The following is a 24,602-nucleotide window of genomic DNA, read 5'->3' as shown; positions in this document are numbered from 1 at the left end:
TGTCTGACTTCAGCTCAGGTGATGATCTCACGGTTCTTGAGTGCAAGCCCTGTGTGGGGCTGTGTTCTGAGAGCTTCGAGCCTGGAGCCTGCTTCAGATTCTGTGTTTCCCTCTCTCTCTCCCTGCCCCTCTCCCTACCCCTCCCCCACTCATGGTCTGCTTCTCTCTCTCTCTCAAAAATGAATAAACATTAAAAAAAGACAGAAAGAAACCCCACAGGGGTGAAACATTGCCTGTTTAAAAAAAAAGCCATTTTGATTATCACCTACCATATGCCAGAAATTATATGAGGCAAATATTGTATCACATGTTCTGCAGTTTTCTTCTGGATTAGTTTTTTTTTTTTTTAAGTTTATTTTGAGAGAGAACATGCAAGTGGAGCAAGGGGCAGAGAGAGAGGAGAGAGAGAATCTCAAGCAAGCTCTTTAGTTAGCAGAGCCCGATGCAGGGCTCAATCCCACTGACTGTGAGATCATGACCTGAGCCAAAATCAAGAGTCAGATGCTTAACTGACTGAGCCACAAAGATGCCCTTAATTCTTTAAAATACTTAACTCTTCAATCCCATTAAATTTTTTATGTAATTTTTTTTAAATTTTATGCAGGAAAATGATTTTATATATAATGCTATGAAGGCTATAAAATTAGAAGGATAAAAAGAAGAGCCAGTAGGCCATCCCTGAATTTTCTAACTCTCTGAGACAGTGCTATACTTCCCTATCATTGTGGTGTAAGGCCTATATGAGGCCCACAGTCATTTGTTGTATTGATATGGGCTTAAGAAAGGTAAAAAGGAACCCAAATTTCTAGAACAGTGGTACTAAAAGTGTGTTCATGCCATCAGGAATGAGGGAGGATACTGTATCATCTGAAAACATGAAAAAAATGCCACATTATCAAGCTCCAAATTATTACCCTAGACCAATTAAATCAGAAACTCTGGGGGGCCCGGCCATCTGGCTCTAGATGATGATGAAAGCTGAAGTTTATGAGCCACTTGTACCTAATAAAATAAGAGACTTCTGGGTCCTTGATCAGGTCCTGAAGATTGCAGTTGCCAAAGGCTCATGGGGAGAAGACAGAGGAAGACAAACAGGATAAGCATCTCCCAATTATGGGAAAAGGGGACAGTGGCCAGTTGACAAGTGCCATATTTCTGAGTCATCTGACCTTCATCTCCCTCTAGGATGTGGACAGTCAACTCCCCAAGAAAGCGCTAGAAATGGGGAAGGATTACAAAATGGTAGAACATGAAGGAGGGCCCTGGAACCCTGAAAAGTCCTGATCAAACACCCACTCCTTTGAAACTAGCTTGAAGCACAGCATGGCCTGCATTTCTGGGGCTCCCTGGAATCTTCTTCCAGAGGAGAGAGCCTGGTGTACCACAAGAGCCAAAGGCAAACTGAAAGCCTACAAACTGTGCCAAGAGGCATCAAATGCAAGTCTCTCTAAAATGCCTTATAAGACAGACAAGTCTGCAGGCCAGATTTGTCCCACAGAACACCAACTTGTGACTTCTAATTCTGATTACAACTTCCTCATGACAAAGAAGGAAACAGAGATCAAAGAGGTGAAGTCCTTCAGTAGAGCCTCACAAGACAGTGGCAGCGATCTAAAACACTCCTTCTTCCCAGAAAATGGCACCATTTTGAGCATGGACAGCATGAATTTTGCAACTAATCATGGTTCCTCTTTTGTGCAATAAACATGTACAGCTCAATTTTACCAATTACATAGCCTTATGGACAGAAGTTCAGGTATAAAACTTCCTGCTTTCTAATCTAGCTATGATTATACTGCCCAGTGGGATTTTAGTTTAGAAATCATTTCTACTATTTTACTGTACTTTTATATTCTTGAATGTTGTCTTACATTCTTGGAATGAAGCAGGATCTATGCAGTGAAAAGCAACTATCTGACCTCATCTCCTCCTAATGGCACATCTACTCTTCTCATTCATAGGTACTCGACTACTGATGTAATCATTCTGGTAAGCTGACTAGGTAAATCAGATTTAAAAAAAAAAATAGGTTGTTAACATTTTGCAGCAAATGGAGTTGACCTAATCAACCCAGAACCTTGAAGAAACTAGGGACACTGGGAGAAAATCACTAACTTGGTCAGGATAGTAGGGGTTTTTTTTTTGTTTGTTTTTGTTTTTTTTTTAATTCATTGAAACCTGGTTTGCAACCAAAGAGAGTTCAAGTAAGAGATGCTATTTGGGGACTCCAAAAAGAAATTTAATCATCAGGTCTTAGTGACCAAAGCAAGTTAATGTACCTTCAAAACTAAGCAAATTACTCCCATCTCTCGGCAAATGGCCCATCATCATAAACTGAGGCTATTAAGGGGCCATGTGATCCTGCACGGACCAAGAGGACACATGATGGTGATGACTCATCACTAATGAATTGAACAGCCTCCAGTAAAAGTCATGCAGATGCCCAGTCTAGGCTAAAAAAGATGGCTATAAAGATAAGAAAAATGTACAGAGAAGAACTTCCCAACATTTATGAAACATAATGTGTCATACTCTAAGGGAAGTGCGAGGGGAGAAGGAAGGGAATGAACTTTTTTGTTTGTTTGTTTGTTTGTTTTTAGTTTCCACCATCTATCAGGCTCCACACGAGGTATCTTACTACATTATCTCATTTGATTCAAACCTATGAGGTAGAACTGGTAGTTTTTTGAATTAGTAGTATTTTGCAGATGAGGCAACCAGAAACCTACATATTTCAAGTAATTCACTCAAACTGGGTAACTAAGCAGCAAGGCCAGGATATATCCAAGTCTGGCTGTCTTTAGAGATCATGCTTTTTCACTAAAATAAGAGATCCAAATATTTGTTACCCAATATGACAAACACTTTATTAGATGCTAGGGATACAATGTTCAGGGGTGGGGTGGGAGGAGTGAATTTGAAAGAATGGAATCATCAAAAAGTCATGGAAACAAATGCACAATTAGCACCATAAGAGTAAAACAAAGCAAAGACATATGGCCCCAGGAGAGTATATATCAGCAGTGTGACCCAGGTGGTGAGTTCTACTGAAAAGGTAAGTAACTGATCTGAGGTCTAAAGAAAAGGCAGCAGATAACAATGTCCAAGTTATAAGGAACTGGGAAGGGATGCCACATGCAGAAGGACAGGCAGATTGTTAGAGACAGCTGGTATGGGTGGAGAGAAATGGGGAGCAAGATGCAAAGTGAGATCAGAAGAGAAATTCTCAAGTTCCTTGAGGCCTGTGATAAGGATGCATCTTTCTCCTACAAGCAATGGGGATCCATGCACTAAGACTAGGGAGGACAGTACCATCGGTTTTGTATTTTAGTGTGCAAAACCAATCACAGAATGAAGAAGCTACTCCCACAGTTGGGATGAGAGACAAAAAAAAAAAAAAAACTGTGTCTAAAGGGAGTCAGAGAATGTGAGCAGAACTGGATGAATTGAAAAGACACCCAGTAGACAAAATCAAGCCAACTTGGTGATGGATTGGACATTGGAGTGAAGGAGAGGAAAGCATTAACAATGTCTCATAAATCTGTGGCTTGTGTAACAGGATGGCTGATACTATCATTCACAGAGGAAACACTGGAAGAAGAGCAGGTGTTCTGGGGGAAGGTAATACATCTGTTCTGGCCACACTGCATTTGAGGTGCCTTTGAGACATCCGGGTAGAGCTCTCAAGAATGTAATTAGACATGCAGGCATAAAGTTTAGACAGAGATCTCAGCTGGGGGTCCAGAGTGTGTCATTCATTCATCAGAGCTAAACAAACAAGGCACTGACAAAGATGAGGCAAGGGAGACAGGGAATAGGGACTGAGCACAGACAATGTCTAGGATCAAGCCTTGGAGAGCCCCACCACTGAATGGCTGAAGAAAGAAACAGGAGCCAAGAGGGAACAAGAATTCCAAGCTTCAGGTCACAGCACCATGTGTCTTCAGAAGGTGCAGGTGGGGCGAGAATTGGAAAGGGTAGAATGCTATTAAGGGCAGTAATAGGAAAAACAACCAAGGATGAACATGCACAGGCTCACAGAAACTCAACAACTTTCCCACAGTAACAAAGTTTATAAGGAGCCAAACAGAAACAGACCCCGTCTTTCTGATCCCCAAGTTTGTTCTCTTCCCACTACGTTCCACTAAAACAATGAAAATCAAGATTGAATCTTAAAATAACGTAATTAGACCTGACCTTCTCTAAAGGTGATATCTGAAAAATATTTACCAAAACAAAGTAAATTGGCTGGTTGGGTTTTTTTTTTCACTTAAAGAAATTCTAAATAATTAACCACAGAAATCCTTAAAATGGTAAGCACTGCCCTTCTAAAATCATTTGATTAACCAAAATTCCACCCACAAACAACTTTTTAGGAACAGAAAATCACATTGGCATAATTCTTCAAGTCTTCCAGAGTACTTTCATGACTGCTATTAAAATATTCTGGCTTTAATGCTGGTAGACTGAGACTCCACTTCTAGTTCTGCCCTCAGTGACCATATGACCTTGGTCAAGTCATTGGTAATATCCTGTTATCTCATACCAGCATGTTGCTCAGGCCATCATGCCACCAGTCGGCAGACAAGCAAAGAAGCACCTGGAGATTAGATCACAGGGCCAGAGAGTAGTAAGTGGGGGCTTAAATCTCGTTCTCCTGAATCTTAATTCAGTGCTTTCACCACATAATCATTATCAAAGCATTATCATTTTTGCAGTTCCCTTATCTGCAAAATTGAAAGACATCATAGTAGAGCACAGGTGTTGTTTTTTCCTCCCCAAAATCCATCCTCACACTTCTGACAAAACACCCTGAGCTTCCTTTGAGCAACTCACATGACTGACTGGAAGTGACCCATCCCGTGCCAGGCACAAGACTGTGCCCAAGGACTGGCTGATCAGGATGCCACAGCTTCCTGGATACTATGAGTGGTTCAGGGCCAAATATCAGACCCAAACCACACCAGTGAGACTCAATTCTCTGACTCTTGCTAAAATGAGTGGGATCACTTTATAAAGACAAGCGTGAAGCTGGTGGTAGCAGTCGAACAGATCCGCCTGTGAATCAAAACAACAAAATCCAGAGATAAATACAAATAGTCCTGATGACATTGTGTGAGCCCTGGATCCAGCCTCCCTTGAAGGCTACTTGTAAATTTTCAGTTATTTGAGTCCATAAATTTTCTCTGCTTACACCGTTTTGAGTTTGGATTTCTGCCACTGGCACATCAAAAAAAAAAAAATCAGTACAATCAGCACACTTCTACATCACCACTGGGTCCTTATTTCATGGGTTTCTTAGAGGGAAATTTTCTGACAGGCAACTCTGAATCTAATACACATCTAAATTCTTAGCTTATTGATATAAGGAAAACTATAAGTGAAATATCAGAATAGAGCCAAGACAAGTGTTACACGCTTAAATGAGTTTGTCAAAGGTCTAATGATTTTTACAAACTATTCATAAAATTAAGACAGCAGGTCTATGAGGTGCCAGGGTGGCTCAGTCAGTTGATTGTCTGACTTCAACTAAGGTCATGATCTCACAGCTCTTGAGTCTGAGCTCCACATTGAGCCCACTACTGTCAACACAGAGCCCCCTTCAGATCCTCTTTCTCTCTCTCTGCCCTCCCCCCACTTGCACTCTCTCAATCAATCAGTAACATGGAAAAAAAAAAAAAAAGACAGCAGGTCTGACATGGCACTGTGCTGCTCCAAAGACAAGAGGTATCCAGTAGGCACCGGTAATAACCATAGTTAAGAACATTAATTGCTTATCTTCTACCACTTGCCCACGTATAATTCACATTCTAGGTATAATAAACTACCCAACAGTATTTCCACATCACATCATGCCCTACTCACCAACCTATTTTCTGTCACACCCATTGATTTGCCTTTGAGATATCCAAGATATCCCCAGATCAGCAATTCATAGTCCCTACTGAAATTCTTTTCTCAACTTCTATACATTCCTCTCAAATCACTTCTAAAATGAAAAAAGAATTCGATGAATCAAGTTCAAAATACAGACATCTTTCCTTCTGTCTGCCATCCTTTTCCCTTCCTATCTGTCCCACAAAATACTACACTCAGTTTTCAAGTATCTTGGATGACACAATATGGTGGTTTCCACATATGGCTATCCCAGGTTTTAGTTGAATAACAAATAACCCCATTATCTCAGTACCTCAAATAACCAAAGTTCATTTAACTCAAGTCACATCTTCACTGCAAGTCAGCAGAAATCCTGGATCACTATGATCCTCTGGAACTTGGGTCCACAAGGCAGCCCTTATCTGGGATTGCTAGTTGCTACTGCCAAAAGGAAGGAATTGTAAAGGTTCTTACACAACAATTACCCAACGCGTTGTGGTTTGGAAGCTAGACACATCACTTCCGCTTATAACTCCTCCCTGCTTATAACCCATTCCCTGGCAAACAGAGGGGTAGAATCAAAAATATCTGGCAAACTGCTCCCTAGCTGCACCTCAGAATCCCAAGGTCCAAGAACTGCTGAGTTATCCAATAGCCAGACTATTGGGTAGGGAATCAGCAACGTAAAGGTGTAGAGAGAGAGAAATAAATTTGAAGACAAACTGATATATAATATTCTCAAAGTTCTTAAGGAATTACCCTAAGAAGAGTTAAGAATTTCACAGGACCTCTTTATGATTATAATTTACAAAAATATCAAATTACCAGTGGAAGGCATACATCACAGACTTCTTGGTGGCTAGGGTCTCTAAAGATTTTACTCTGACTCTGAGTCAGGGAAGGGCTCTAGCAAATGGAATCTTTGTAGAAGTTTCCAGGAGATTCTGCTGCTCAGCCATTCAGGAAACAAGGATGAAAGAACAGGTATGCAACGAGCTGACCTAAATGTCAATCCTAGCCCTAATCCTGCTGGGATTTAGATCCTCTTCTTTATTTTTTTTGAAGTTTTTTTTTTTTTTTTGAGAGAGAGAGAGAGAGAGAGAGAAAGAGAGAGAGGGAACCTGAGTAGGGGAGGGGCAGAGAGACAGAGAGAGAGAGAGAGAGAGAGAGAGAGAGAGAGAGAATCCCAAGCAAGCTCCCTGCTGCCAACGCAGAGACCAACACAGGCTCGAACTCTCAAAACCATGAGATCATGACCTGAGCTGAAACCAAGAGTCAGATGTTTAACCAACTGAGCCACCCAGGTGCCCCTAGATCCTCCTCTTTAAAAATCCGAACTTCAGAATGTACTGTACAGTGTAATAGGACCATTGGATAAGCTGATATACGTTAAAGCACTCAACACAATATCTGATGTGTAAAAGGGAGTATGAATCTCCTTTCTTGGTAGGCCCAGCACCTGGGAGAATATTTAAAAACAAGTGCTCAGTAACTGTAGAGAAAGAAAGGGAGGGAGGGAAATCAACTATCCAAAACATTTAACACATCGGTGATTCAAATATTTCAATTTTAAATCATCGGATATTCAGGAAACCTGCCATGAAGAGTACTAGGTGCTGGAGAGGCAAAAAAGAATAAGACATCTTCTCCGACTTTAAGAAGATCCCGTTCTTCCACTGTTACGTGCCACTTCAGGGAAAAAAAACCCAAATGTTGAGAAGGGCAAACAACCCCCTCCCAAGCTGTGTCTTCAAGCACCCACACCTAGCATTATAAGTCAGAGACTGGGAATCAATGGCCACGCTAGCCTGGTGGCCTTGTGAGTATTCTCAAGCAAGCATCTCAACTAAGCAGAAATTCAACAACAAACATGCCCATGTGCACCCTAAAGCCAGAAAATGTATTCAGGAATTCAAACTAGATTTTTTTAACAATAAAGGGGTGCACCAAGGGGCTTTCCAAGACATTCTCCTCAGATAATCAAAATGCCCAGTTAACCAGAATAAGCCATTCTCTGAGCACGTCATTAATCCGTTTCACTGTATTCTCATTATTTACAAGTTTAAGGTGCCTGGTTTAAAGTAGATACAATTTCAAGGCAAAGAGTATTTCATTCCTTTGAGAAACATTATAAAATATGCTATTTATGTAGAAAATAACACAAGCAGGCCCAGGGGTATGAGTTTTTTTTTTTCTAACACAAAGCACACATACCTTCCACACAGGAAAAGTTGGTACTGATAGTTTCTTATAGTTTTAGTAGACCAGGTTTCCTTTTATGGTAACATCGGTTGTTGTCTAAAGAAAGCCACAGATTTATGATGTTTGGCCCTGTACTAAATGAGCTGAAGGGAGATTTATAAAGCAAATAAACAAAGATTTACAGTTCCTTTCACAGAGCAGCTAAAAATTATGGAAAAACTCACTGACCTTTCAAGAGAAGAACTTGGTTGTGTTGACCAGAAATGAAGTGCACCTATGAGGTTTCCAATTAATCCTTTAATTTAAATCCTTTGTCTTTCCCAGTAAATATGGAGGGGGGAGAGGGAGGGGGGCACTAATCTCATTCCCTCTTTTTGTAATGGAACTATCTGTGGCTACGATAAACAGTGTGTCCTATCACACTAAGCATCAGTGATGCTGATAATAATTAGAAAGTGGGAAATTGGTGGGATTAGAAAGCGAAAGGAAATGGAGCCAGTGTAGAAGCAGGAGTAGCTGATTTTGCAGGGTAACCTAGGGAGGAAGATGAGGCAGACGACCCCTGGGCCTTGGTGGAGGAAGGAGGAGAGGACAGTGAGAAGGCAGACAGGTCTAGGCCAAGTATTCAGCCAGTTTCTTCCAGGAAGTTCTCCACAGGGAGGAACTGGGAAAGGGATCTAGGAAACAGGAAAGCATCTACGACAGGGGACTATTCCTTAGCTGTGTAGCCTAGGATCACGAAACAAGTGTTGTCCAAACTCTTCCCGACCCACTACAAGGAAAGAAATGTAAAAACAGCATTAACACAAAGCTCATTACATTTATTACATTTCTTTGAAACCTGCTCTCTGCTCTTGTTCTTTTGTTTATGGATACAAATACATCTGAGATGAGGGTTGTGGGCATACCATTTATTAACAGTGTAACCTTGGGCAGGTCAATCATCTTCTTAATAGGAATACAGCAATAATAGTACTTAGCTTGTGTAGGTGGGAAATTTAAGGAAACAACACCTACAAAACGTTTAGCACACTGACTGTCATTGAAGAGGTGCACTATGTTCATCATTTGTCTACCCTAAGGCTGAATTCGGTCCAGAGAAATGACGCAGTTTGGTACAGAAACAGCTGGATGAGGTAGAAGACAACACAGGTTTAAGTAAACCTGAGCTTCAATTTGCTCCTGCAGAGCTGAGAACGAAGCTTATGGAGTTAAAGAGGCCTAACTCCAACACTTAACTAGCCAAGTAACCTCAGGTAAGCCCTTTGACTTTTCCTAGCCTCAGTTCTTCATCTGAGAGATGTAAAATGAAAATATTAGTATTTTTATCAGGGCATGATATGAAAACATGACATAGCATGTGAAGTATTTAACATATAAACATATAAAGTGTATGAACAAACAGCAGCAGCCTAATTACTGTGGTTCTTCCATCCCTTTATGCACTCAACAATTACTCATCCAGAAGCTGCTATCTGCTAGAAACTCCACAGGGGAGAAATCAAACAAAAATGGCTGACCTCGTGGAGCCTATGCTCCATGCTAATAAAAGTGCCTTGTGTACTTTAAGTGTTCAACAAACAACATATGTTTCAAGAGAGGACAACAGGAAAAGAGCCATAAACTTGGACTAAGATTTAATTTAACTGGGTTCAATGCCTGGCTGTGGATCCTGGGTGTGCCATTTCACCTCTCTGGACGTCTATCTCCTTGTCTACAAAATATTCTAAGAATGAGAATCCCTATCTTATGGGAGCTCATAGGAGATTAAGGAAATAATGTATTTTCAAGCAGTTTTTAAACGACAATGCACACACAAGGTTAATGGTCACACATTCAGCATCATCACACCCAAACTTTAACAAAGGAGGGAAAACATGAGACACTACTCTCAATCATTATTCACAAAAATTAAATTTATAATGCATAGGTCAGGCAAATTATGAAAGATCAACAGATTTTGTAGAGTTTGCATTAAAGTAAGTTCTACAACTCATTATACTCATGTTAGAAAATCCTTACATTTTTAAGGTAATTGTCCACAGATTTCTAGGAATCCCCATATCTGTAAACAGTATTAGAGCCAATAATTATGTAGTAAACACATAGCAACACATTATGTAGTAAACCATTTTCTACAAGGTGTTCCACAAGACACTAGGTTTCTCATGTTAAGAAGATTCCATGTACAGATAAGTTAACAGATGCTAAGTTAAACATTGCTACCTAAGGGCTTTTCAAAACCATTAGATGCAATTTAGGTATCCGGTAGACAACAGGTTCTAAACATATGTTTGAATAAAAAATCCTATTTCCATCCCTACTTAGGACAAGTGTAATGAACTTTAAGAATGCTACATTAAAAACTGAAGCATTAAAGTTATCCCCCTATATTTCACCAAAAGGGATACAATACTCAGGCACCAGGGATTAATAAATACACTAGGTGAGGATGTAGATACCAAATGGCCTGCTTCTGACTCAGTGGGTAGTTTACCGGGTCAGTTACTATGTTTTGTGAACACTGTCTGTATGAAAATGTATTACAAATTATGTTTGAAAATGAAAAACCCAACTAGAACACTATATCTGTATCTGGCTATATAGATAATAGAGATATATACACACAATAAGGAAAGTCTACTTTTGCATCTATACCAGAACTAATCACACACTAAGTGGTATATTTCAGTTGTGTCTTCACGAAAGGCCAAGCTCTTATTTGAATGCGCACTTAGATGTGTCCAAGAACACTAAAAGAAATGTTTTTTTTAATCACCTATGAGAATAGCATTAATGAATAACAGTGAATAATTATTCACTACAAATGAATTGCAAATTTATTAAATTGGATTTGGAGAAAAATCCACTTTTTGGAAATAGATGGAGACACCAAGTATGTAGAAAGTCCTAAAGCCACTTTTCTTCTTTAAAATTTAAGAATTTCAAACTTCACATTAAACAGATTCCCTTTAACTATCTATACTCAGAGCAATAAGAGATATTAAAGCCTCAACGTGAAAGTGCCCAATGTCCTTTGGATTCCCAGAAGAATAGCCCAAGAAGGAAGAGCTAACTAAAATTTCCCAGGGATCCTGAGAATTGCTCTTTATCACAGCTTCTCTGCAATTGAGAAAGGATGCTCGGTTTACCCTGCCTCCTGTAAATCCTGATGAGCTGGTGCATCAGAAAGACAAATATATATTAATAGAACATAGTATTTGTGTGTAAGAAATTTGCCATAGACTAGAAATGGAGGAAATGGGACACCTAGTCAGATGTATCCTGGCCAAATAAAAATGTACAACAGGAATCAACCATAATTATTTTTTCTCTGCATCACTGCACAGGACTTTGAATTCCTTTTTGTGTCAGGAGGACTGGAGATTAAATCCAGGCTCTGTCATTTACTAGCTGTGTCATATTAGATTTCTTTATTGACCAAGTAGACACAGGATTAAATAAGTGTAAATACCTGCTCAGCACACTGCCTGGCCCTTTACAAGGTGCTAGAGCTAGAACAGTAAACAAAAGGAATAGCAATCCCAGCCCTCATTAAGCGTACTTGCTGGTGGTAAGAAGAAGAACACTCATTTCCATTCTTTCCTCCCAATCCTAAACAAATACACTTATTACTCTGTTAAACACAAAACAGAAGTTTGCACAATGCTATGAGCATTGACAGGTAAACTATAATCTATCTGATACATCCAATTTCTTTAACAAGGCTCAGAAAAGTTCCCATTAGTAGAGTTCTAAGGAGCCAGGTGTCAGTATCAAAAGGCAAAATTCTGCAGCAAGAAAATAAACATCCAGAAATGAATAGGAAGAAGTCCACAAATCTCTATAGCAGCTCCTTAGAAGTTATTCGCTAAGACTGGGCTTTTGGCAAATCCTTTCAATGGTAAAAGAAGGAAGGGAAGGTTCTTATAAAAAGATGTGCAAGCCCCATTTGAAAGGCATTTTGAGGTGGCTTTTCCCCACTTGGAGAAGAAACAAGATCTCTCTGTGAAATTCTAAATGTCTTAGTGGAAAGAAGGCATAGAGCACTGAAGTCTGTTCATGGAATCGTGCCTTCGTCTATCCACTGGTTGATTCAGAAAGTATTCTCTGTGCATCTACTTCCTATGTTCCAGGCCCTGGGCTGCATCTTGAGCATACAAAGATGAATCAGACACAGGCCTGACCTTTGAGTAGCTCTTAACCTAGAAAAATATGTTGAAAAAGTGACTAAAATCCTGTGTGATGAGCACTCTAATAAAGGTTTGAACAGAGTGGCATCAGAGCCCAGAGGAGGAAACCACAAACCCAGCCATTAGAGTTTGATGTGGTATAAACACAATAACCAGAGAATTGATTCTAAATTCCCTTTTTATGTAATATCCAATCTGCCCCTCACATCCAATCAACCAACCAATCCTGTTGATTTCACCTCCTGCCTCTTCCCACCTCCATTTTCACCATGATCTCTTGCATAAGTTAGAGCAACAGACTGACGACTGGAACTCCTGCTTTACATGCCGGCCTCCACTGCAGCCGGAATGATTTTCCAGAAATATCTATTCCATCTTATCACATCTCTTCCAAACTCTTCAACTTCCCATTGCTGCTAGAGTAGCATCCAAACTTCGTCACGTCTATAAGGCCTCCTAACTCTGCACTTACCACTCTCCATCTCCCACCCTGGGTTACAGAAAAACTAAACATTCCATTGCTTTCTGGCACCTCCAGGTCTACATAGATGCTGTTCTCAACTCTGGCAATGATCTCCTTCTCACCCTCCCCCGAGGTCCGCGAACTCCATCACACCCTATGTTCTCAACTCGAGTCTCCCATAGCATCCCATGCTTCCCAATCACATAGTCATGATCCTTTGTAGTCATTGTTGTCCCGGTCTTTCAAGATCCCTTTGAGGGCCTCTTTTGCCCTAATTCTAGGAATTAGCCTTCTCCTTCCTCCCTACTCACTGACACACATCCTGAACCATTTAGGACTTAATTATGTGTGATAGAACATTTATTAAAACCTGTTTTACACTAAATCCTTAGACTTTTTACTCACTTGAGTTCTTGTATCAATTCTTAAAAGACCCTATTAAGTATTAGCACCTTGATTTTACAGAGGGGAAAAGCAGAGAGATTGATATTCACAAAATGGGAGAGCAAGAATTTCTAACCCAAGTGCACCAAAACTAAGCTGAATCTTTCCACTGTATCTCCACTATTTTTCCCTAATTATTTGGAGCATACAATTGTTTGCCCAGGCAAGCTTCATCAAGAAGCAGAAGCCACAGCAGGCACTATGCCAGCCACCAAAGCAAGGACACAATAAAAGCTTCCTGAGTTGAATTCTTCTCAATCCTATCTAGATATTAGGCATCTTAGAGATAAGGTTTTTTGTTTTTTGTTTTTTTAACTTACCAAAATTTTTTTAAATAACCATTTTTATCCCTAAAAAATGAGCAGGGACTTCACTTTTTTCTCTTCCTTTTTTTTGCTACGTAAAAATGCTAAGTACTATACATAAAATATATGCATGTCTTTCAAGGAGACACTTAAAATCCTAAAATCTTCTAACAGTGAGCCAAAAGATGGTTCAGGGTGATTTCTTAAGGTGAAAATACATCATTGGAAAATAACATAAGGCCATCCTCATAGGCTTGGCCTCTGGGTACCACCCAGCCCCTCTGACAAATTCTCCAAAGAACAAAGCAAGAACGATTCATCTGGGAAAATGCCAGGCACCAGAGCTCTCAGAAGGAAGTCATGGTCAAGAATCAAACATAACATATTGGGAAGATTTGGGGAAAGGCACCAAGCAAGGCCAAACAACCATATCTTGATTATTTCAATGATGAGTATTCTCCTCAGTAGCCACTGTGGCCAAGGCTGAGAACACATGAAGATACCAATTATTCAAGCAGTGTTGCCTAATCTGGCTCCATGACTCCAGCATCTCCACAATGTGGCCTCTCTATATGGCTATGAATAGAACTTTCCTAACACACCAATCCAATAATGTCATCCAACCAGAGACCCTCCACTGGATATTCTGTAGCTTATACTAGTGATTTCTGGTTTTGATCATGCCTCCACATAGATAACAGTTTGGGAACATGTACCTCCTATATGAAAATATTTGTCTATTTTACACATGTATTATACTAATATGTACATTATAAATCTTACACCAAAGTGAAAATTAAAAGACTAAGATGAAATTAAAGTCCCAGGGGCACCTGGGTGGCTTAGTCAGTTAAGCATTTGACTCTTGATTTCAGCTCAGGTCATGATCTCAGTTGTGAGATCAAGCCCCACATCAGGCTCTGTGCTGGGCATAGAGCCTTTTTGGGATCCTCTCTCCCCCTCCTCAGCTCGCATGCACACACTCTCTCTCTTAAAAATAAACATAAAAAAATTTTTTTAATTAAAGCTCCAATGTTTTTTCCATATCTCAATAGATCCAGTTTTCTACCTGTTGTGATGCCTGCATCCTATATGGATACACACCAGCCTACAGGATAAAACTGAAACTCCTTAGCATGCCTACACTACTCTTTACCTTTTGCCATCAGCCAGATCTTTTTCTCATCTTCTACCAAGCTCTTTATGTTCTAACCATGCCAAACTTTGCACGTTGTACTTTTATATATGCTAATCTCTCTGCTGAGGATGGCCTTCCCTCATATTTCCTCCTAAAAAACTGGACTCAGCTCAAATACCCCCTCCACTGGGCACCCTGTGCAGATTCTAGTTGGCAGAATGCATTACTCCTACTACTGTGCTCCTAACACCCAATTCAATTCCTAAGATAAAACAAATCCTACTGTATTTTCATTATCTGATAACAAGGCTCTCTTTGCCTTTAAACGATAACTTCCTTGAGGAAATGAACTATGATTTAATCATCCTTGAGTTCCCAGGGCCCAATATACAACCCAGTGACAGTAGGTGCTTAATATTTGCTGAAAGCATGAGACAAGACTCTAGGTCTGCCTCTTCCCTATGCCCTTGATAGGGACACTCTGTACAACATTTAATACTGTGTAATTCTAGCAGGTGCCATTCACCCAGAACACTGCATGTATCCTCACTTCATCCATGAAGTCCATAATGACTAGCAGAGGGTTAAACATAAAACAATAGCTCAATATACACACTGGAGATGTATTAGTCAGGATTCTCCAAAGAAACAAAACCAACAGGAGATAGATAGATAGATAGATAGATAGATAGATAGATAATCAATACAGACTGACTGACAAATATACAATCAGGACATTTATTATAGGTGTTGTCTCATATCATTATGGAGACCCAAAATCTGCTACCTATGAGCTGGAAAACTAGTAAAGTGGATAATATAACTCAGTCCAAATCCAAAGGCCTAAGGACCAGGAAGCTGCCTATGTGAGCCCAGAGTCTAAAAGCCTGAGAACCAGGAGCTCCAATGTCCCTTTGGAGAAAAAGATAGATGTCATACCTCAAGAAGAGCAAGAAGGAATTTAGCCTTCCTTTGCTTTATTGTTCCATTCAGACCCTGAATGGATTGAATGATTCTGACCCACAATGGTGAGGGCAGATCTCTCTACTCAGTCTACTCAACCAAATGTTCATCTCTTCCAGTATGCAGGAAAAATGTTTTACCAGCTATCTGGGCATCCCTTAGCCCAGTCATGAGGATAAAAAAAATTAACCATCACAGCTTGATAGATATTCAGAGTGTGTGTGTATGTATCTCAACCCTAGATAGCTGAATACCAAGTACTAGCCCAATTACTGTCAATGCTGAAAATATTTATAGTAACGATTATATAATGTGTAATTATATAATTACCATAAATAATGTTACAGTACATAGCTATACTGCCTTAGCCTTTACAAAATGCTCTCATATTCAGTCTCTTATTTAACATTCACAGCCAAATGGTACTATATAAGTCTTGTTTAAAGTCCTGTTTGCACTTTGAGAAAAATCAAGACACAGAAGAACTGAGTGACTTTCCAAGGTCACCCAAGTGATTAAGTGGTAGAGCCAGGATCAATCAAGATCTCCTTATCCTTAGAGTTCAATGTTCTTTCACTACATCACTGTCCTGAGAGTTGTCAAGAAAAAAAGGAGGGAGGGAAAATGCTACAAAGGAGCAATATTTAAGGATAGCAGACTACCAAGGCAAACACCCAGGCAGGGACAATCTGTTTGGTGCCCATGCCTAAAAGTGTTCTCTTCCACATCCACATTGGTTTGATTTTTCATTTCCTTTTGCTATGCTATTTGAAATTTAACTGTTTGGGGATTTTCTTAATTAATAAGCAACCTCTTTAAAGAATACATTTACCTCTGGGAACATTATGTGGACATCAATCTTTTATAAATGTGTGTAAGCCTGTTCCATGAATTGCTTTCCTTCTAGCATAAAACTCACAACTCTAGTATGTGAGAGGCTGTGAATTTTCTATGGAAGGATGGGTCACTTTGGCATATAGGGTATCCTGGGGACAGAACAAATCCAGATGATGTGATACAATGAAAGCCACAGGGAGGCCTGGTGATAATGCAAACAACAAAGTACAAGTGACAGTTTAGTTAAATCCTATCCAGTTTCCAAGTAAGCAAGTTTTAATACAATCAATTGAAGCCAGAAGTCCATTTGGTGGGACACAGGCAATAAAAAGTAAGAAACATAAAAATAATGGGGGGAGATGTTTTCATCGAGAAACTGTGGCAAGACTGTAAAACCATTCACCAAAACAAATTCTTTATCCTCCTGGGCACAGAGCTAGACAACATTTATAAGCCTCTCTTCCAGTTAGGTATAGCCAGTGGCTAAGCTCTGGCCAGTGGAATGTGGCCAGCAGACGCTATAAAAACCTCACACTCATCACCTGCTAATCCCTTTCCCCTTCCATGGCAACTTTGGAAGCCACATATTATACATCCTAGAGCAAAAGAGGACAACAGCCTGGGTCCCAGAATCCCAAGTATGAGGAAATCTACCTGCTAACCAGGAACATCCATCTGAAAGAAAATGAAAGTTTCTATTGGGTTAAGCCACAAGAAATTTTTCTGTAATTTTTAAAATGTATTTGTACCGAGGTATAATTGACATATAACACGGTATTAGTTTCAGGTGTACAAAATGATTTGATATTTGTGTATACTGCATACTGATCACAAGATATATAGCTAACATCCATCATCATAGTTACAATTTTTTTCTGTGTGATGAGAACTTTTAAGATCTTCTCTCTTGGCAACTTTCAAATATGGGATACAGTATTAGCAACATAGGCACCACGTTGGACATTATATTCCATGACTTATTTCACCACTGGAAATTTGTACCTTTTGACCCCGCTTCACCCCTTGGATCCTCCACCCATTCCCCATGCCCAGCAACCACCAATCTGTGTTTATGAGCTCAGTTTATTTTGTTTTTTCTAGATTGCATCTATAAGTGAGATGATACACTGTGTGTCTCTGTATGACTTATTTCACTCAGTATAATTCCCTCAAGGTCCATCCACATTGTCACAAAGAGCAAGACATTTTTATGGTTGAATTCCATTGTATGTATGTACATTTTCCTTACCCATCCATCCCATCAGTGGATACTTTTATTTTCATACCTTGGCTATAGGAGACAATGCTGCAATGAACAATGGGGTGCATAAATTTTTCAAATTAGTATTTTCATTTTCTTCAAATACCCAGAAATGGAATTGCTGGATCATACTGTAGTTCTCTTTTTAATTTTTTGAGGAACCTCCATATTGTTTTCCAAAGTAGCTACACCAATTTGCATTACCACCAATAGGGCACAAAAGTTCCCTTTTCATCACATCCTCACCAACACTTGTTACTGCTTGTCTTTTTGATAACAGCCATTCTATCAAGTATGAAGTGAGAGCTCATTGTGGTTTTGATTTGCATTTACATGTTGCTTAGTGATGTTAGCATCTCTTCATATGCCTCTTGCCATGCATATGCCTTCCTTGAAAAAACATCTATTCAGATCCTCTGCCCATTTTTTAATTGGACTGTTTGGTGATTTTTTTTGCCAAAAAAAGTGACCAAAATTATTGTGAAAACTGACTCTCCTGTCAGTCTTCTTTACATGGACTCAAATGAGCAGACGGCATTTCAGCATTATATGCAACTGAATGTTAGCAAAATGAGAAGACTCTGCACTCTAAAAAGAAGCCCTTACCATACTAAGACAACAACTCTCATACAAGAAAGAAAGCAGTGTCACAGATACAGAAAGGCAAGCATCAGCTTGAGATTTTCATCCCTTCATAAATTTAAAACATTGTTCTGTGTCTTCAATGTACTATGCGCTTTTCCAGGTGCTAGAGACACAATGAATAAGATAAAACTGCTACCATCACACAGGTTATATTCGAAGGAGAAAACATCACCCACCTTTAAGCAGGAAAACACCACAATTTTAGACAACAAGTGCAATGAAGGAAATAAAATGCTACAGAGAGTAGCTAAGAATAGTAACAGAGCTAACTTGGTGAGAATGGTTAGGAGAGGCCTTTCTAATGTGGTGACATTTGAGCTACAACTTAAATGATCACTAGAAAGCAAATTAGGGAAGATGTGGGTGAAGAGTATCCCAGGCTGAGGAAAGAATGATTTTATTGCACAAGCCTGTTCAAGGAACACAAAGAATTATGGTGTGATGAGAGAAGAGTGGGCGTCAGAAAGAGTGGTAGGAGATGAAGACAGAAGTAGGTAGGTTCTGGTTCACATACAGCCTGACACAGGACCTAACTGGGATATTATTCTAAGAGGCGAGAGAACCATTAGACCATTGTCGACAATGAGAAGAATGTGATTTACATGTTATTTCCTTTTTTAATGTTTGTTTATTTTTGAGAGAGAGCAGAGACAGCATGAGTGGGGTATGGGCAGAGAGCGAAGGAGACACAGAATCTGAAGCAGGCTCCAGGCTCTGAGCTGACAGCAGCACAGAGCCTGATGCAGGGCTCGAACCCATGAACTACGAGATCATGACCTGAGCTCAAGGTAGACGCTAAGGGACAGAGCCACCCCAGCGCCCTTGACTTACATTTTAAAAAGCCCAATCTGATCAATGTTTGGAGAATGGATTCCAACAGACAAGACACCATCACAATCACTAGCCAAGAGATAAAGGAGGCTTGGACTGGAGTCATAGCAAGACATGGGTGAACTTGGGACTCATTTTGGAGGGAATACCAGTAAGACTTCCTGACATAGCAGATATTGGGTGTGAGGGGAAGAATGGGACTAAGAACTTCTACACTTTGTGAATGGATCAAGTCTGTGGATGGAAGTGCCATTAAGGGAGATTAGGAGAATACAGTCCTCTGTTCTCAGCATCCTGAACTCAGCAGAGCTTTGTAGTATAACACTTCAGGGGCATAATGAGTTAGCTAGGCTACAATGAGCTAGCCTGGAAACCTCATCAACACTTACAACACTTTTACCATAAATAAATAACTAAAAATTCCAAACAATATCCTACAAATGATCTTTTGAAACAAGGTTTGAAGAAACAAAATAGTGCCACTTTAACATTAGTCCTGACGACTGTTCCACTTGGATTATCTGGGGCTCCTTCCTGAGCCCCAGAGCTTAACAATTAACCCAGTGGTTTAACCCAAATGCAGTAACCAAGATTTGGATTTGGGCTTTTTCTTTTCTTTAATAATTCCAAGAAGAGAGTTAGGGGGGAAAGATGGTTGGTAAAAAGCAGCAAGAGCTCAAGAGGGTGGGAGAGAAGAAGCTGATGCCTTTCATCAATACCCTTGACAAAGCAGCAGAGACAAAATCAACACAAGGAATAAGGCTCATCTCTATCTGGTGCTGGGAAGAAGGTGACACATGGGTTATTATGAGCAAAGCAAAGGCCAGATAGATATCACAGTCTTGGAAAGATAGGGCATGGGGCATGGGGTTGACAGATAACTAGGTACCGGAAGATCTATTAGTCATGTAGGCTAAATGGGGGTAAAAAGGATACTTCAGGGTATTCTTATTTCAAGCATTCTGAATCCCTGGAAATAAACAGGAGCTGGAGCTTAGAGTTAAGATTCTATTAACATGAATACTCAACAAAGCCTTATGATCCTTATGCTGTCCAAAGCAGGACTTCAGGAGACTGAAGCCCAGATTCAAGTATAAATTGGGCTACATGTATCATGAAGCTCATGCATTTTATAACAATCAAAACAACAAGAGTTACCTGATTAATCCTTGCATAATTAGAAGTATAATTAAGCAACTAGATGTTCTCCCATGCAGTCTCTTCATCAAGAGTTTACAGCATCTTATTTCTATGGAATTGCATACATACTAGCCTCTGCATCCAATAAATATGTACCACCTTAGCTATTCTGAAATCATCTCATTTGACCACTGACCTTTCTGCCACTGTACCAGCCTCTTAACACTTTATCACTCCTAGTTACGCAAAAGAAGTTTTCTTTTTTTTTTTCTTTTTTTTTTCAACGTTTATTTATTTTGGGGACAGAGAGAGACAGAGCATGAACGGGGGAGGGGCAGAGAGAGAGGGAGACACAGAATCGGAAACAGGCTCCAGGCTCTGAGCCATCAGCCCAGAGCCCGACGCGGGGCTCGAACTCCCGGACCGCAAGATCGTGACCTGGCTGAAGTCGGACGCTTAACCGACTGCACCACCCAGGCGCCCCAAAAGAAGTTTTCAATCACCTTGCTTATCAGTTGCTGTGTTTCAGACATTTCAGTACTTTTGTTACATGAAATTGTTAAATTCATACCCATATAGGTTATTTCGTTCCACAACATTTTCTTGAATACAATCCCACTCATGTTTAAAAAAAAAAGGATTTTATCATTATAAATATGTTTCATACCCCTCCGTCAACAATACACTGTGGACAGAACTGATAAAATCTAATCCTTCCATCTAAGAACACTCTCCCACAAGATGTAACGACGGAAGCCCACTTTCACAAAGTATTGGCCTCAGTGAGTACACACTCTTCAAATCCTAAGATCTTCATAAGTGTTAATGATGTAAGTTAATGACGATCATAATGGTATCTGTTGTGATCCATTAAATGTTTAGTGGATACCAGACAATTTGCTAAGTTTCTGACATGCACTGTTTCATTATGGTAATTGGGAAATCCAATTTCCCATATTGGAATCAGCCATAACAAAGCACTAATTTACAACTTGTGGTCTGCAAAAAGTCTATTGTGTGGCAGCATAGCCAGAACAGACTATTAATGATCCACTCCATTGGCACTTTTTCCAGTAATCTTCAATGCTTGTTCCATTAAAAAAAAAAAAATGCTTTCAGTCATGGGCACTGAGCTAGAGGTATCTTTCTGAAACCACAAAACTTCTATCAAATAATTCAGGCAGGGTAAGGTAGACTTTGGCTAAGTTATGCAAAAGCAATTGCACCCTCAGATAATTACACCTTCCAACATTTCAGTGATTTACACAATTATTTCTCCTTCATGCCACATGTCCATCAGCTGTCAGTTGTCCCCCTGCTCCTTGTCCTCTTCATTCTGGAACTGCAGCCCTGCCCTGGCATACTGCCAATTTTGTGTTACAGAGGGAAGAGAATGAGGTGGAACCCTACAATAGCTCTTAAAGCTTCTACCCTGAAATACAGGTCACACCCACTGATATTTCATTGGCTCAAGGAGGCAGCTAATATTTTAAACAAAAATACAACATTGAAATGGGATGGGGGGAGGGAAGGTAGGGAGTAGAAGCAAGTTGAGTATTATCTTTACTTCATTTCTCTGAGTATGAGTGTCTGGCACTTGTACAACATAGTTAACTGTGGTCAATGCTGCCGCTTTCTTCACAGATTTAAGTCTCAAAGAGTACAATATACATAAAAGAAGTCTGAAAAATTCAGAGTAGTCTGTAAGTAGAAGTTACTGTGACTTTAATGCTAATTGTAGTACTTCCCATGCCTGGCAGACGGCATGATGTATATGACATCACATTGTCCTTTTCTTTTTCTAAATAACTTTTACTCCAGCAAGAAAACGTTAATGAGACTATTTATACAGACTCCAAACTCAAGAAGATTATGAGTAGACCTCCAATTGCTATACTTTCCTCAGAAACTGCCTCTAACTTAAGCCAATGTATCAGAAACTATTTAAGACCAACTCAGTGAAAATGTCATCGCAGAGATCAAACACCTCAGCAGACCAGATACATAAAACACCAAAATCCAACTAAAACTATCTTCAAAATGGGGAATGTTGGTGCTGAGTTGGACGAGGCAAAATGAAATGATCTCCTGTGAATTGTATCAGAGATGACAAAAGGTCTTATTATCCTCCATTGATTGGCTAAGAATTCCGGTATCTTTATGGCAGTTTCTCCGGCAACCTCTATAGAGCAGGAGTCTTTAATACTGTATCTCTGCTACTACCCAAGGAAGTTAAGAAAATTGAAAGCCTTTTGTGCTTCTTTTTCCACTGAGAGCCTTGAATGGGCTTTTCAAGATAGCCTGGACAATGTGTGTAATATTTTGTTTTAATTTGCAAGGCAGTCTTGTTCGTTGTGGTTTGTACCACGGGTCATTTTCACTCCATTTACTCAGAGTAAAAAAATAACTTGCCTGAGGCAGTTCAAAAGTATCTACCTCTCTCTAGACTATGGCAAGACAACGAACTCAGCCTGAGAGTCCCTGGTACCCAGGTGGGCACTTGGTGACCTCTAATCTTGTCCATCAGACTATCGCAGACCATCTGAGGACAGAGCTGGGAAAATGACCATAAACTGCATTTAACCATAAAACAATGGGATAGGCATTGCTTTTTGCCCACCGAAAACCACTCTCCTCCTCTCACTGCCACAGTCCTAAGTGGTTCAGGTAAAGGGCAAAGATCATTTGGTTTCAGGGAAGGAAAACCCCTACCCCAGCTCCCAAGAATTGAATACAACCCAAACCAGTAACAGCCCTCTCATTCTCCTTGCCCAAAAGTTGGTCTAGGGTTGAAGAAGATGTAACCCAGGTCTGAAAAATAGGAGAGTGGAAATCTGCATGTGGGCAGGGACAGGGGGTTACAGGGAATTTTCCAGGAAGGACTTTCCTTAAACACAAAAAACACAACTTCACACAGAGAAGGTTTGTAACCCATTCATTCCCCTTCCTTCTTTGCTTGCTTGTGACACTGGTATTAGGACACTATGCCTAGGGCCATGGCAGTCATCAGCCACCGGAGGAAAATAAGCCCCTAGTCCAATGTGCTGAAGATGGCAGGATGGAATGAGAAATGGGCTTCTGCTCTAAATGTTGATATTCACTCTACTTTGTTCTCAGGTCCTCCCATCCAGATGAGTTCTATTCTTATGCCATACATGGACTCTAATGTTTGGTCATTTCTTCTTGGGGCTCTCATCCTCTCCATGTACAAGCCTGCTGGGACATGTAGAAAGTCTCCACAGCAAGAGAGAAAGGACTGAAGCTTTAGCACATCACCATTACCAAAGGTAGCACCACAGTGCACTGTGGCCCAAAGCCAGGTACATACACTAGGCTAAAAAGAAGTATGTCCAAGAAAACAGTGATGAGACCTAAAATCACTTACTGACAAATAGGGCCTCTCACACAAAGGGCAGATTTACTATCACAAATGGCTACTCATGGAGTTTATTCTATGCAATTAAAAATGGCATTGATGAGGAATGAATCAGAGTCCCAAACAGCTTACACAGCAGTAATTTTCTCCCATATTCTGCTAGCTCTCAATAGCTAAGGGGAGCCAGGAGTGGTAGGTGTACTGGTTCTGCCAGTGGGAGGATCAAGATTCAAATGATTTTGAGTTTCCTCTGTCATTATTATAATTATTCATAGTCTATCCCCACAGAAAACAGAAGGGGACAGTAAAATTTTTAGAACATTACCTGCTTTGTAGGATTTTCCATTGAAACTGAGGGGGAGAATGTTCAAATTTTAAAGTTCTGAAATTAATTTTCTGACCAAAAAATAAAAAAACAGCCTAATATTTAAAAAAATAAATATTAATATGAAGTACTGACGTTATCAGTTCTCTTCCTCAAAATTGACAAATGAGTACCAGGATATTGAAGGATAGATGAAAAAGGATTCATAAAGCAAAGGGGAAACTTCATCCTCCCAAATGGCATGTTTCTCTAATCAAGTTCAAATCAATAAAAGTAAGCAAAGGTGGAAAGAAAGATATAAAGGAGAAAGGGAAAAGACCTGTTGGTTATACTGTACCGTTAATGAGAACCAAAGCAGTAATGGACAAAGTCTTTTAGAAGAGATCAAAACCAAAGGCCACCCACCAGGTACTGAGCACCAGCGAGCATTACACACATTTTCTTAACTCAAGAGGTTTAATCAAAGCCAAGAAATTAAGCAGAGATCAATGATACAAACGGAATGGAAAAAACCATTTTCATCATGAATCATCTTTACCTTGAGAATACGTGAGCCAGTGGAGAACCAAACCAATTAGAAGAGCATGACCAAGGATTTACAG

General features: G+C 39.9%; 1 protein-coding gene across 1 annotated transcript in view; it reads right to left on the bottom strand.

Moving 5' to 3' along the window:
• NELL1 (neural EGFL like 1) overlaps positions 1–24,602 on the bottom strand; it is a 416,591-nt gene that overhangs the window by 157,544 nt on the left and 234,445 nt on the right. The gene's annotated exons all lie outside the window — the stretch shown is intronic.

The sequence above is a fragment of the Prionailurus viverrinus genome, chromosome D1, assembly GCF_022837055.1.
Source record: "Prionailurus viverrinus isolate Anna chromosome D1, UM_Priviv_1.0, whole genome shotgun sequence".
NCBI classification, from domain to species: domain Eukaryota; kingdom Metazoa; phylum Chordata; class Mammalia; order Carnivora; family Felidae; genus Prionailurus; species Prionailurus viverrinus.
The sequence above is the reverse complement of the archived record's forward strand: the minus strand, read 5'-3'. Positions and strand labels throughout refer to the sequence as shown.